This window comes from Chanodichthys erythropterus, chromosome 1 (genome assembly GCF_024489055.1).
Source record: "Chanodichthys erythropterus isolate Z2021 chromosome 1, ASM2448905v1, whole genome shotgun sequence".
Taxonomy (NCBI): domain Eukaryota; kingdom Metazoa; phylum Chordata; class Actinopteri; order Cypriniformes; family Xenocyprididae; genus Chanodichthys; species Chanodichthys erythropterus.
The window spans coordinates 18,319,850-18,333,378 of NC_090221.1; the positions used below are offsets into that span (position 1 = coordinate 18,319,850).

The following is a 13,529-nucleotide window of genomic DNA, read 5'->3' on the forward strand; positions in this document are numbered from 1 at the left end:
TGAGAGAGGAAATGTCATTACTCCCTATGCAGGCTTTACGGAGCCATCGGATTTTAACAAAAATATCTTAAAAATATCAAACCGGAAGACAGAACACAATGAGCGCAGCTCTGAAAAGGGGCAGGGCTACATAAGGTCTAATGAAGATGTGTATTGCATTGACTAACAGTGGCACATGATTCAAATGAAACACAGTAATTCACACTATAGAGTTTATTACATACCACCTTTACACAGCATGGGTGCTATGATTGTAAATGTCTTGTGTGAATGTTTTATTGTTTTTGACTTATTAGAATCAGATGTTATCAATTTAAATGAAAAAAAAAATGAGGCAAAAGATTTAGGCTAAACATTTGCTGAATAAATGAGCAAAAACCAAAACATGTTATACCTGCTACAGTCCTCTGTTAATGCAGCATACTGAAGACGGTCATTTTGTACATAATAATAAATGTTTTATTCTACTGACAATGGAGATTTAGTAGAAATTATTTTAAATCTTCTTACAGAAACAATGATGCTGAGGCAGGTCAGACAATTGTGCAGAAACTGAGAGGATTATGGGGTATAAAAAAGATGGCTTACTTAACGGCTTATGATATTGACCAGAGACATTGTTAGTAGGGGAGAAACAGGAGTCAGTTTATTACACATGAAACAAATAAGGGGTTTGAATTACGCTAATGAAGTCCTGACTGACTCCCAGGGCCATTTAGGACAAAACATCAGTGAAAGAGTCAGACTTCTGCCGCTCTATAAAAAACTAAATATGAGATATCTGACCTTTGGTGTAATGTGTTTAGCGCTATTAAATTAGGCCAGACATTCCCTCTCTGTTTCACACTCTCCTTCTTTCTGTCTCCAACAAAGGGCAATTGACTTAATTTACAGCTCTCATTTGTCAGTAAAGTGTTCTCCATTAAGACTGTTTATAGTGCAGTGGCTGAAACATTTAAAGATGAATAGGAGAGGCACACTGGAGGAAATAGTCCTATCCATTTATCTCTTAACACATGGCATTAAAGGGTGTCACCAAGGTAAACATGTTGGGAAAACAAATGAGTCATTAAATACTACACAACAGCTAAATCTATACTGTAGCGAAGGTCATAACATAAAAAACTGCTTGTGATTATGGGCAGGATGTGAAATAGATTTCGAATAAACAACTTGAACACTTTGTGGCTGACACCAAGCCATTCGAATACATGGCCTTTCATGGCAGGCATTCTGTGGAATTTCTGTGGACTCACAATTGAAGTTTGTTCCACAAGCCTTTGAATTATTCAAATCAAACATTTTGCAAGTAATCGCTTACCTGTACAAGGAATCTGGTGGTGCATGACATAGGGCTCCGCCCATAAGCTGATGTCATACATGAAAGTGTATAACAGGGTCAGTCCAACTGGTCAGTCTTTCATAATTTATTTCCCTCATTTTTCCTTTTTTTGTGCTCCATTTGTGTTTGCTTTTTATCTTCATTTTCATTTTTGATATTTAAAATCTTAAAGGGTTAGTTCACCCAAAAATAAAAATTATGTCATTAATAAGAGTCAAGAGTTTTCTTTCCCTCCATAGACAGCTACGCAACTACCACTTTGATGCTTAAAAAAAAATTTAAAAAGAGATCATAAATCTAATCCATATGAATTGAGTAGTTTAGTTCACATTTTCTGAAATCGCTTGATATGATAAACAAACTGAATATAGGCTTTTATTTTAATCCTTAGACCCGTTTGTGGTTTAAAAATGATATGCTCACTCTTGCACATAGATGCATTATAAAATGTAACATTGAACACTCTAATGTACACATAGTAACTGATTAAAAAAGAAATAACTATTTAAAGGGTTAGTCCACCCAAAAATGAAAATAATGTAATTTATTACTCATTACTCGTTCCACACCCGTAAGACCTTTGCTCATCTTCGGAACACAAATTAAGATATTTTTGATTAAATCTGATGGCTCAGTGAGGCCTCCATTGCCAGCAATGTTACTGCACCTCTCAAGACCAATAAATGTACTAAAAACATATTTAAAACAGTTCATGTGAGTTCAGTGGTTCTATCTTAATATTATAAAGCGATAAGAATACTTTTTGTGCGCCAAAAAAACAAAATCACGAATTTTCAACAATATCTATATGGGCCGATTTCAAAACACTGCGTCATGAAGCTTCTGAGCTTTATGAATCTTTTGTTTCGAATTAGTGATTTGGATCTCCTATAAAACGGCTAAACTGCTGAAATCACGTGACTTTGGTGCTCCGATCCATTGATTCAATTCGTAAAGCTCTGAAGCAGTGTTTTGAACTCAGCCCATATAGATATCGTTGAAAATCCTTATTTTGTTTTTTTGGCACACAAAAAGTATTCCTGTCGCTTTATAATATTAAGATAGAACCACTGAAGTCACAAGAACTGTTTCAAATATGTTTTTAGTACCTTTATGGGTCTTGAGAGGTGCAGTAACATTGCTGGCAATAGGCCTCACAGAGCCATCAGATTTCATCAACAATATCTTAATTTGTGTTCCGAAGATGAACGAAGGTCTTATGGGTGTAGAACGACATGAGGGTGAGTAATAAATGACATTATTTTCATTTTTTGGTGAACTAACTTTAAAATCAAATATAATCCAATGTGATTTGTCAAGCAGAGACTTCTTAGAAAGTCCTTGTAGTTTTGTTGTAGTTTTTGTTTTGTTTTTTACTATAAATTAAAAGGTTTCATATTATTTATTTGTTCACATGCATTGTTCCATTACATTTTGTCACCAAATATGGTAAGGTAAGTAATTAACAGGTTTTTACTGTAGCATTGTCAAAATTAATTTTCTTATAAAATTTAAGAACATTTTCTACAGTGCACAAAATGATACCACTTCAAAGCAATGGCCCTGCATTTTCCACAGGATTATGCTCCACAGCTTTTCTTCACAGCTCTCTGCTTCACAAATTCATTGATAAATAAAAAGGAATTATGTGGCAAAGCTAACTACAGTGAGCTTCATAAGGCCAACCCTGTTGAAAAAAAACAGCATATGCTGGTTAGGTATGTTTTGAAGCATGGCTGCTGGTTTGAGCTGGTTTAAGCTGGTCCTTAGTTGGTCCTTAGCTGGTCATGAGCTGGTTTAAGCTGCATGGTCAAATGATGGTCCTAATCTGGTCCTAAAGCAACTAGCTCCGGCTCAGGACCAGCTTAAACCAACTCATGACCAACGGAGGACCTGCTCAAACCAGCTGCCATGCTTCAAAACATACCTAACCAGGGGTTCGTTTCCCGTACAACCATGCAACTCGCTTCATTACCATAGTACAACATCGTTGAACAAATTAACTAGCTAGTCACGACTGTTTTCCCGAAACCGTATTGTCGTAAACCTGACATTCAGCCATGTTGGTCAATGATGTCATGCAGGTGGTGGAGTAATAACTTCTTTAAATGAATCAGTTTGAGATTGAATTAATGATTCAAGATTCAGATTCAATCCAGGCGCTGATTCAATCATAGGCTCTTTCTTACATAATAGAGTATGCACATGTGCACTCTTCAAAAATGGTGCTTAAAATTTCTTGACAAACTAAAATATGTAAATCACATTTGTATATATTCTAAATAAAATATATACATTGTACTTAATGCCAGCTTGCTCATTTTGCTCAAGATAGCGATTTATTAAGTCCATATCATAAAAACAAGAAACTATGCTTCTAACCACAGCTCGAGAGCTGTCGCTTCAACCGCACAAGTTTTCGATGCAGTTTGCGAATGTTTGTGGTTTTGGGAAACACCGAATCGTTGACCTATGTTACTAACGATGGAGCTTGTGATGTTAGTTGGCTAAAAATGCTTTTGGTAAATGCACCCCAGCTGTTTTGTTTTGTTTTGTTTTTTCAACAGAGAAGACTGTACAGTTTACCTGCTATCCCCTCCAGTCATTGTCAAATTCATAGTCTAGATTTTGTCTGCTAATTGAATTTGGTTGTTTATGCCTCTTTTCTGACTCACTGCCTGTAGGTGACGTGCTATCACAGCTCACCCTTCACACTCATTTTCATGCATTCAGCACATGATTAGGTGCCATTTTTTAATTCACACATCCATCCAATAAGTGCCTCCTTTCCTTTGTCAGGAAGATGAATGAGGCCAGAACTGCATGGGATGCTCTTTCACAATCATTTAGCTTACATTTTAAAGAATAGGTGGAAAGATTGAAACATGGGATTTTAATTACGTCAAGTAGTATAGCAGCTAGCACAGTATTTGTGTAAATGATAACACAATCTACTAGTTATTATTGCATAATCAACCCTTGACAGGTGGTCAGAACAATATACCTATCAAAGAAATGAGATTTGAGTTAAAATGATTTATGTGTGAAGACTGAACAGTGCTAAATACAGGTGTAACATTTTAATTCTTTCAAATAAATGATATAAAATTGCATGAATTATCCTTGAAGTTTTAAATGGAAAAGGTTATATTAAAAACTTTTCTTAAAACATCATGTTTAAAGGGTTAGTTCACCCAAAAGTGAAAATTATATCATTAATAACTCACAAATTTCTGTCATTAATTACTCACCCTCATGTCGTTCCACACCCGTAAGACCTTCGTTCATCTTCGAAACACAAATTAAGATATTTTTGATAAAATCCGATGGCTCAGTGAGGCCTCCATTGCCAGCAAGTTAATTTCCTTTTTCAATGCCGAGAAAGGTACATAGCTTCGAAGCTTTACAAATCCTTTGTTTCTAATCAAAGCGCCAAAGTCACGTGATTTCAGTAAACGAGGCTTGAACTATGCATCGTAAGTGTTTCGAAATTTCAGTGGTTCACGTTAGTTTGGCAGTTTGATACGCTCCCCAAACCACTGATTCGAAACAAAAGATACGTAAAGCTTTAAAGATTCATGAAGCTGTGTTTTGAAATCGATATTGTTGAATAAAGTCATTATTTTATTAATTTATTTATTTTTATAATTATATAAATATAATTTTTTTCTTTATAATATTAAGGTTGAACCACTGTAGTCCCATTAACTATTTTAAATACGTTTTGAGTACCTTTCTGGGCATTGAAAAAGGAAATCACTGAGCCATTGGATTTTATCAAAAATATCTCAATTTGTGTTCTGAAGATGATTGATGGTCTTACGGGTGTGGAACGACATGAGGGTGAGTAATTAATGACAGAATTTTCATTTTTTGGTGAACTAACCCTTCAAGTAAAAAAATAAAATAAAGTGAGATTGAAATTTTGATTTAAAAGCTGTCGCCGACAGGCAAACATGCAGTATAGGATAAAAAATGATGCTGAAATTTAACTGTGCTCTACATAAGGTTTAAAGGTCTGAACTAATGCTTCATTTTTTCTTCTTTTCTAATAGCAAGAGGAAGAGAGAAACCAATGCAAAGTAGTCAGAGGACACAAAAAAGCTTGCCAAACTGTTGACTGATTTGTACTTTTTTTTTTTTTTATTTGGAAAGATTATAACTATAACTACCTCATTTTTGCTATATTAAGTTATAAAGTGGTGCTAGATGAGAAAATCAGAATTAATAGCTTGATTCAGTCTGCAGAGCTCACTGCAGAGCACTGAAGCACAGAATTAGATTATTTGAACAGAGATTTACAGGGATGTGTAAAAAACGAACTGAAAGTTTGTTCATTTTTTAATGCCATGTCATCTTTAATGATTCTTACAGAGTGAGAATTTACTATTTTATTTTGTGTTTGATCTCCATGCTACTTTGCACAGGGTTGGTCTGAAAAAGGACAATTAGATCCTCACATGTTTTATCATGACAGCAATTTGAGACATATTAAAATGCAGATGGCTGTTCTGTCACCAGTAATATGAAGCACTTAAGGGTGTGCGAAATTAATGAGAGCTTATCTCAGATGAGTTACAGCTCACCAAAGGCATCTGACTTAAATATGATAGATGGAGCATGCAGATACCGAATTACAAATTCCACCTCAGGAACTCCGAGTGACATACAGTAACTGCTAATGGCCAAGTTTGTTGTTTCTTGTTTGTGTATGCTAATGTAGTATAATCATAATGATCTCATAATTTTAGCTGTAATTTCATGCCCAAATTATGCAATGTTGCTGTGTAAGTAAGCACAAGAATCCATCATAAAATGCAGAGCAAATTCGTTTGACTGAATTGCATGAAATATAAATTAGCTGAGAACCTGCTGAGGAAATGACATCAGTTTGATGTGAGTATATTTGAAACAGAAAGTCCTTTGAAGAATAATTTTGCTACAATCCCTGCTGAGACTTCCCAAAAGCAAACACTATTTTAATAAGGTTAGCCAAAGAAAATAGTTATCCAAAATCCTCAACTGGCATTTCAAAGCTCACAAAGGAGTGTGAAAAATGATGCCTGAATACCACAAAGCTCACAATAATTCTTCTATTAGTGTATCTTAATTGAAATTTGGCCCATTTCTTAGGCAGCTGGTAATTCCCGTAATAAATATTCTTATTTCAATTGATAGTGTTATTTAGATTTCTTCAGTAATTAAAGACAATTTTAGATCTTGCACAATGGGTACCTTTAATATCTTAAAAGGTGAAACTGAGGGTAACATAATGTGCTGTGATATGTGCATCTGTTGATAAAGGAAGACTCGTGTGTGTCAAGCCTTCTGTTGGTCTATTCTAGAATTTTCTCATTATAGTCTCACATCTGGTATCAATGGCACAAGGCCAGACACACACACACACGCCAGGGGGAGACATAAGCAGTGAGTTTACCAAACCACTAAAGGTCCTGTCAAACTAGTTCTACATATAAAATAAAAACAATGGGACAGGTTTACAAAACGAGTGTGTCTATTTTGCACATTATTGCACCAAAAATACCTGCATCTTAATTACTAATCTCTAAAGTATCTTGTCACAAGATTGGCAATTGCAGCATCCAAAAAGTGTTGGAGAAAGAAAGAAAGAAAGAAAGAAAGAAAGAAAGAAAGAAAGAAAGAAAGAAAGAAAGAAAGAAAGAAAGAAAGAAAGAAAGAAAGAAAGAAAGAAAGAAAGAAAGAAAGAAAGAAAGAAAGACTTCTTTTATATTTGACTCAAAAAAGAAAGCCATATACATTTGGATTGGCATTTGGGTGAGTAAATGATGGCAGAACTATCAAAATGACTGGTAAAGGTCTTGTAAATCATATAAACTTCAATGTTTAATTGTTCAACTAACCATTTGGCTCTTGTTGATCTTTACAAAAAGAAACAAAAATGTGTTCATTGTGCACAATTTTGTATGTCTCAGAAACCGATATTTGCATGTGGGACAAATATAGGAAGCCAGTTCTTACCACATTTGGCAGTTATTTCTGCACACTCTGACGCAGAAACATATCACACTGCTGTTTGTCTGTGTGCCACAGTTCTCAGATCACAGGGCAAAGAGAAGAGTGTGAAGAGTGAGTCACCTGCTTCTGTACAGTATGTTCAATATGCATGTTTGGCTCTAACCAGTGGACAACTTATATGCATTTCAAAGCAACACCATGTGAAAAAAACATTCCACAGGTGTATTTTGCACAAATATCATGAATTATATGCATTCATAAATATCATTACGTTTTTGGTGGAGTCACACTGCAGAGCATTTGAATAGTGAACACTGAAAAAAAATTGTTGTCAAGTCATCGCATGTCTGAATAGAGTAACAAATGCGACAAAGACATTAGTGTTAAGTGCATGCATTGTTGCTTATACTGTATATATTAGGGCTGGGTATTGACAAAATTTTCATGATTAGATTTCTACTCACATGCTTGCGATTTGATTCGATTACGATAACGATTTCGATTCGATTCGATTCAATATCGATTATTTTGGATGTAGAATATCACAGCACATGGCAAATTTTCTAGAGGAAAACAAATCTCTCAACGCTGTAAACTACACATGGGAGTCAGTTGGTATACTTTTATATTGAAGCTTAAAATTAACTTAATCATATACAATTATGTTTTTTTTTTTAAATAATAAATAAAGTTTAGAACATAATCATATTTCTACTCCAATTTTATATATATATATATTTAAATTGTGTCTTTCCTAACTGATTTATTCAAACATGCATTAAATACTGAAGAACATTATAAAGAATATGTAACGGTGCATAGCTATATTCATCAGAATGCTGCTTTCTAGAGTTAATTTTCAAGCTGACTAATGAGTTTATGGTCACTGAATGTTTTTCTGCGGTAAATGTGACATTGTTTACAAGCTGTTTTATTACATCTTTCCGAGGTTGAAACACTCATTGAGCTATTACACGAGACATGATACAGATTTCGGTAAATTGTACTGTATCTTTTAACATACCTTCAGATGTTTATTCATGTTTATTATCATGTTTATTTTGCGCTATTAAAGCGGAGGAGAGGATGTTCACATGAGCTCCGTGTTGACGCTTCTCTTTAACTGAGGCGCTACAGCGATCTGTAACGCCACATTAAACAGCGCCAAAACGGTATTTATTTGTTGAATCTTATAATAAGATGGATGTCATTTGAAATCTGATACTTCAAAAGTAACAAAGCACAAAGATTATTGTGATTTATTGGATGGGAGGCACACCACATGTTCTGTTCATTCATCAATTGAAAACAGACTAATCGACAATGTTGGGAAGGTTACTTTTAGAATGTATTTCACTACAGATTACAAAATACATGCTTTAAAAAGTAATCTGTAACGTATTTCGTTACATTACTCAAGTTTAGTAACTTAATCTAAATACTTTGGAATACTTTGAAATACTTAACACAAAGGACCATATTAACTTGATGTTCTGTTTGAGGTTTACAACCTGTAAATAAAAATGACCTGTACCCACCAGGATTTGGTTTTCCACTAAATTGTATTTTTAACATCAGTTACAAAATATATATCTGCAATTTATTAGACATAACCTAATAATGTGTTGGTAAAGAATTTCAATATCTTGATAAACAAATTATGAAAATATTTGTTTCTTTTAACATCACATCCGTATATAATTACTAGTGATATATCATTCCTAAATTATATTTTTATATTTGTAAAGATGTGCATCAGAGGGATAACAAAATATTAAATAACAACAATAAAATATTGTTAATAATATAGGTTGTTTTACAGGTGTATAAAGTCGAATTGACATAGTGGTTTAAATTGTTTTATTAAAAAAGTTTGTTTGTAACATTTAGAATGTATATAAAGAAAATGAAATGAAATGAAATGATCTACCCAATAATCTCGAGAGAAGGCCTATATTCAAAGCTGACTCACCTACAGTTTTACAGGTTTGGAAAAAACATATGATCACTTTGTGTGAACTATCCCTAGCATAAATATATTTATACTAATATTTAACCTTAGTGCACTGATAGCTGCATTAATATTAACCATATAAACAACAAACAGCAAAGAAAAAAATTATTAGATTTTTTAAATAATCCTTTATTTATTTATTTATTTATTTATTTTTTATTATTATTAGTGATGCACCTATTTTGATTTTTCATCGCCAATAGAAGCAAATTGGCAGATTCTGATACTGGTTGCAAATTTATTTGTTGTTTATTTGTTCAAAAAATATGTGTAGCTCTTTGATATCAGAGGCAAACACTGGATTTTTATCACAGTTCCAACAAAGATGTTATGAACATGAGCATGATCAGTTGTTTTTCATTTAAATTATCGTATAATTTCAAGATCAACAGAAATAAAATAGCATGGCCTGACTTTAGCTTTGTGAAATTATGCTACATAAGACATCTGCACAAAACAGACTGAATGAAATGTAAATTCACTCTCTGACAGTAGGTGGCGCTTATGGAACGGCAGTGATATAGCGTTTCCATGGTTACAGCTATACACAATGCAGCACTGCGCTGGAGATAAGAGGAAAAGCCATCAAAACTTGTCTGAAGACAGTTCCCTTCAGAGATACATTCATATCAACCCCAATTTAATATTTATATTATTCTTCCGTGCATAGTGCAGTATTTCCTCTGCTGGCGCGTCTGTTCTCCTCTTTGTGTCCATTTTCAGCGTGTGCCTGTGTTAACGTCCTGTTGACAGGCTTAGTAAATATTTCCTGAAATTTTGGGAAATTATTACAAAGCAGTTTGTTTGCAAGCCCGGAATAAAGATAGACCAAAATAAAACTAAAAAAACCTTTGGATTTATGACCAGTGGACTACTGCATCTCTATTTTTGCTCATGAACTCGAGTACGCGCCATATAAATTACCAAACATTTGGAATGAATGATACAGATTTAAAGTTTGTCTGTAAAGTAGGTACACCAAGAAATTGGCTTTATAAAACATTATTTAACGCATGTGGATGTTAATTCCATGAGGATTGTGTTATTTTTTAAAGACCTAATAAATTCTTAAATATTAAATGTAGGCTAATGATAACACGAGTAAATGGGAAAATAAGGAGTAAATAAGGAAAATAACATTTTCAAAGACCAAGAACAGCTTAGGCCTACCTCAAGATGTTTTTTTTTTTTTTTTTTCAGATTAGATGTTGAATCCTTTGAAGCCGATGGAAGTTTTGTTGCAGGTAGCTTGCATTGCACTATGATGTTACTGTACATCCTTTTTTCACGTTTATAAGTAAAACTGTCTTTCAATTTAAAATGCATTATGCCCTGTTTTCCCGTCCTTTTTTTGTGTGCGATCTCATATCTGATGACTCAGCAGGTTGCTAATATCTGAACAGGCTGCGCGCGTTTTTTTTAACAGACAGAGTCTGAGAATCATCAACAGTTGGCTCGTTGGTTAAAAATCCTCAAATAGCTTACGTTAATAGTCTAATAAAATAAATGACATAAAAATTGAAAAAAATTTGAGAGTAACTGTTATTTGATTACCATCTATTTAAAATGTAACTGTAACAAAATACAGTTTGTATTTTAAATACGTAACGTCGTTACATGTATTTCGTTACTCCCCAACGCTGCTAATCGATTCTTGGGATTTAATAATCAATATCGGTTCGTAAAAATGAGAATCGTTTAAAATCGAGAAATATTGTTTACCCAGCCCTAGTATAAGCTGAACTGGATTTCACCAAGTGCACCATGTTCCTGGATCAACATCTTTGTTGATCCTGAAACAACATTCCAATCAGATTTAAGGGACAAGTTTACAGTTTATGTTAAGGCTTACAACCAGGGTTAGGTGCTTCTACATCAGTGTAATTCACCTATAATTTCCCTGTGATTTTAGGAATAACTTGGTAGAGTGGGTAGAGTTAGGTGTAGGGGTAGGGATAGGGTTAGGACTACATTTTTTGGACAGGAATGTTATTCCAAGATCAACAAAATATCCAGGAACATATCTTACTTATCTTACTATATATATATATATATATATAGTCCATTCAGTATTATCAGCAGCTTTATCATTTTGTTTTGCACACAAAATGTATTCTCGTCACTTCATAACATTAAGGTTGAGCTACTGCAGTCACATTGACTATTAGCAATGTCTTTACTACCTTTCTGGACCTTGAATGATGGTAATTATGTTGCTTTCTATGGGGGATAAAAAAAAAAACTCTAGGATTTCATCAAAAATATCTTAATTTGTGTTCCAAAGATGAACGAAGGTCTTACGGGTTTGGAACGACATGAGGGTGAATAATTAATGACAGAAATTTCATTTTTGGGTGAAATAACCCTTTAAACTAACTATAACCTTATCCCTAAAACCAAGTCTTTACCATCAAACAGGGCTTTAAAGGGGTCTCAGAAAGTAAGGACTGGCCAAAAAGTCCTCACTTTACTCTCTTTGTCCTCACTCCAATGATTTAAAACTAAAACCGGTCCTCAAAAAGATAGTTGTACAAGTACACACACATGTTGGGAAATGTCATGTTTTAAGGGCACCTTGACATAATGATTTTTTACTGTACAAACTGTATACACACACCGTATAGAAATTAGCACTATTAACAGTTTTTAAGATTTGTCAATAAAATATATGGTATGTTATGTATCATATATATCAGTGGTTCCCAAACCTGTCCTGGAGGACCCCCAGGACCGCACATTTTGGATGTCTCTCTCATCTAACACACCTGATTCAACTCATCAGCTCATTAGTAGAGACTGCAAGACCTGAAGTATGTGTGTCAGATAAGGGCGACATACAAAATGTGCAGTGCTGGGGCTCCTTTAGGACAGGTTTGGGAATAATATATATATATATATAAATCCTAAAAACATAAAATAATAATATTGTGCTGCTGTTAACAAAAACTTAATACAGAACAAACAAGCAAGTGCTCTAATCCTTGGTCCAGCAGATGGCTGTAGGGTTAAGCATTTGAATATTAATGTCCCCCTGGTCCACTTTAACCTTCTCTTAGTCACGGCCCAGTTCTGCTGCTCCCCTCTGGATGGAGCTTTTCCTCACAAGTTCTGTTTGCTCTGGATTGTCAGATCTGCTCACATCTTCTGGCCCTAGTTCTTGTACCTCAGCACAGCACAGAGCCTATAGTCATGGATTGTTGAGTAGAATAACAACATCGGCGCTGCTTTTGACATCTGCAGTAAATGCTGTTTCCTCATGGGTTAAAACACAGAACACAGCCTGTAAATAGTTTCACAGAGATGTACATCAATATCCACGGTGGCTGATATCGATTTAACGTGTCTGTAAGGGTGAGTGAAAGGCTTGGGCATTTCAACACCTCAGTCTCAATCTCATGCACACTAGAAGTTGAAGGATAGCTGTGTTTGCTGACCTTACACGTCAATCTCTTTTTTTTTCTGTAGATGTTGCAGCTTCTCATCTGCACTGCTGAATTAAGTATTAACCATGTCTCTTGCTGTTTTCCAGTAGCTAGAAAGCACATCTGTCCAAGGAGCTGCAGTTTAGGGGAGAAGGGTTGACTAATGCACCTATCTTGTGCTCTCCTGCGCTCTTTAAATGGTTGACAAGATGAATCACATCATTCTCGGTGCAGCACTCTAAATGAAAAGCAGGTTTAATTTTGTGAAGCTAGGGGAGAACGGCTCTAAAAGCGACTATACTGCATAGGAAATGGAACATGATGCCTAATTTTAAATGGCTGGAATCCCTTCCTGGAAAACAGCTTCACTGCATGTTCTTCTGTTTTGCTGCTCTTTATATGAGGTTTGCAGTGGTTTTCAAGGGCAAATGCAACTTATGCTCTAGCAAAAACATGCTGTTGATAGCATGATAAATAATTTTGACACGTCCCTCAGTTTGAACAAGAAAAGAAAATTGTGTGAAAAGCATACAAAGTATATATAAAGGGTTTAAAAGTAGATATGGGAAGCTCAAATTTGTTAAAGCACTTAACTTTCATTTGAAGGGGAAAATCTTTTCTAGGTATATAAACTTCTGGTAGAGTTTGCTCCATCTAAAATAATGCTGTACGGATAGCCTTCCCGGCATCCATGCACAGAAATGTAAAATTTAGACTTTATATTATCAGCATAAAATCTGGGACATTTTGCATC

The 13,529-nt window shown here is 34.6% G+C and overlaps 1 long non-coding RNA gene across 1 annotated transcript in view; it reads left to right on the forward strand.

Moving 5' to 3' along the window:
• The first annotated feature begins 7,123 nt into the window (after positions 1-7,123).
• The window catches only part of LOC137017407 (uncharacterized), a 30,504-nt gene continuing 24,098 nt past the window's right edge, over positions 7,124-13,529 (forward strand). Inside the window, exon 1 of the long non-coding RNA XR_010894598.1 lies at positions 7,124-7,138. This is a non-coding gene — a long non-coding RNA (uncharacterized lncRNA). The remainder of the gene's footprint in view (positions 7,139-13,529) is intronic.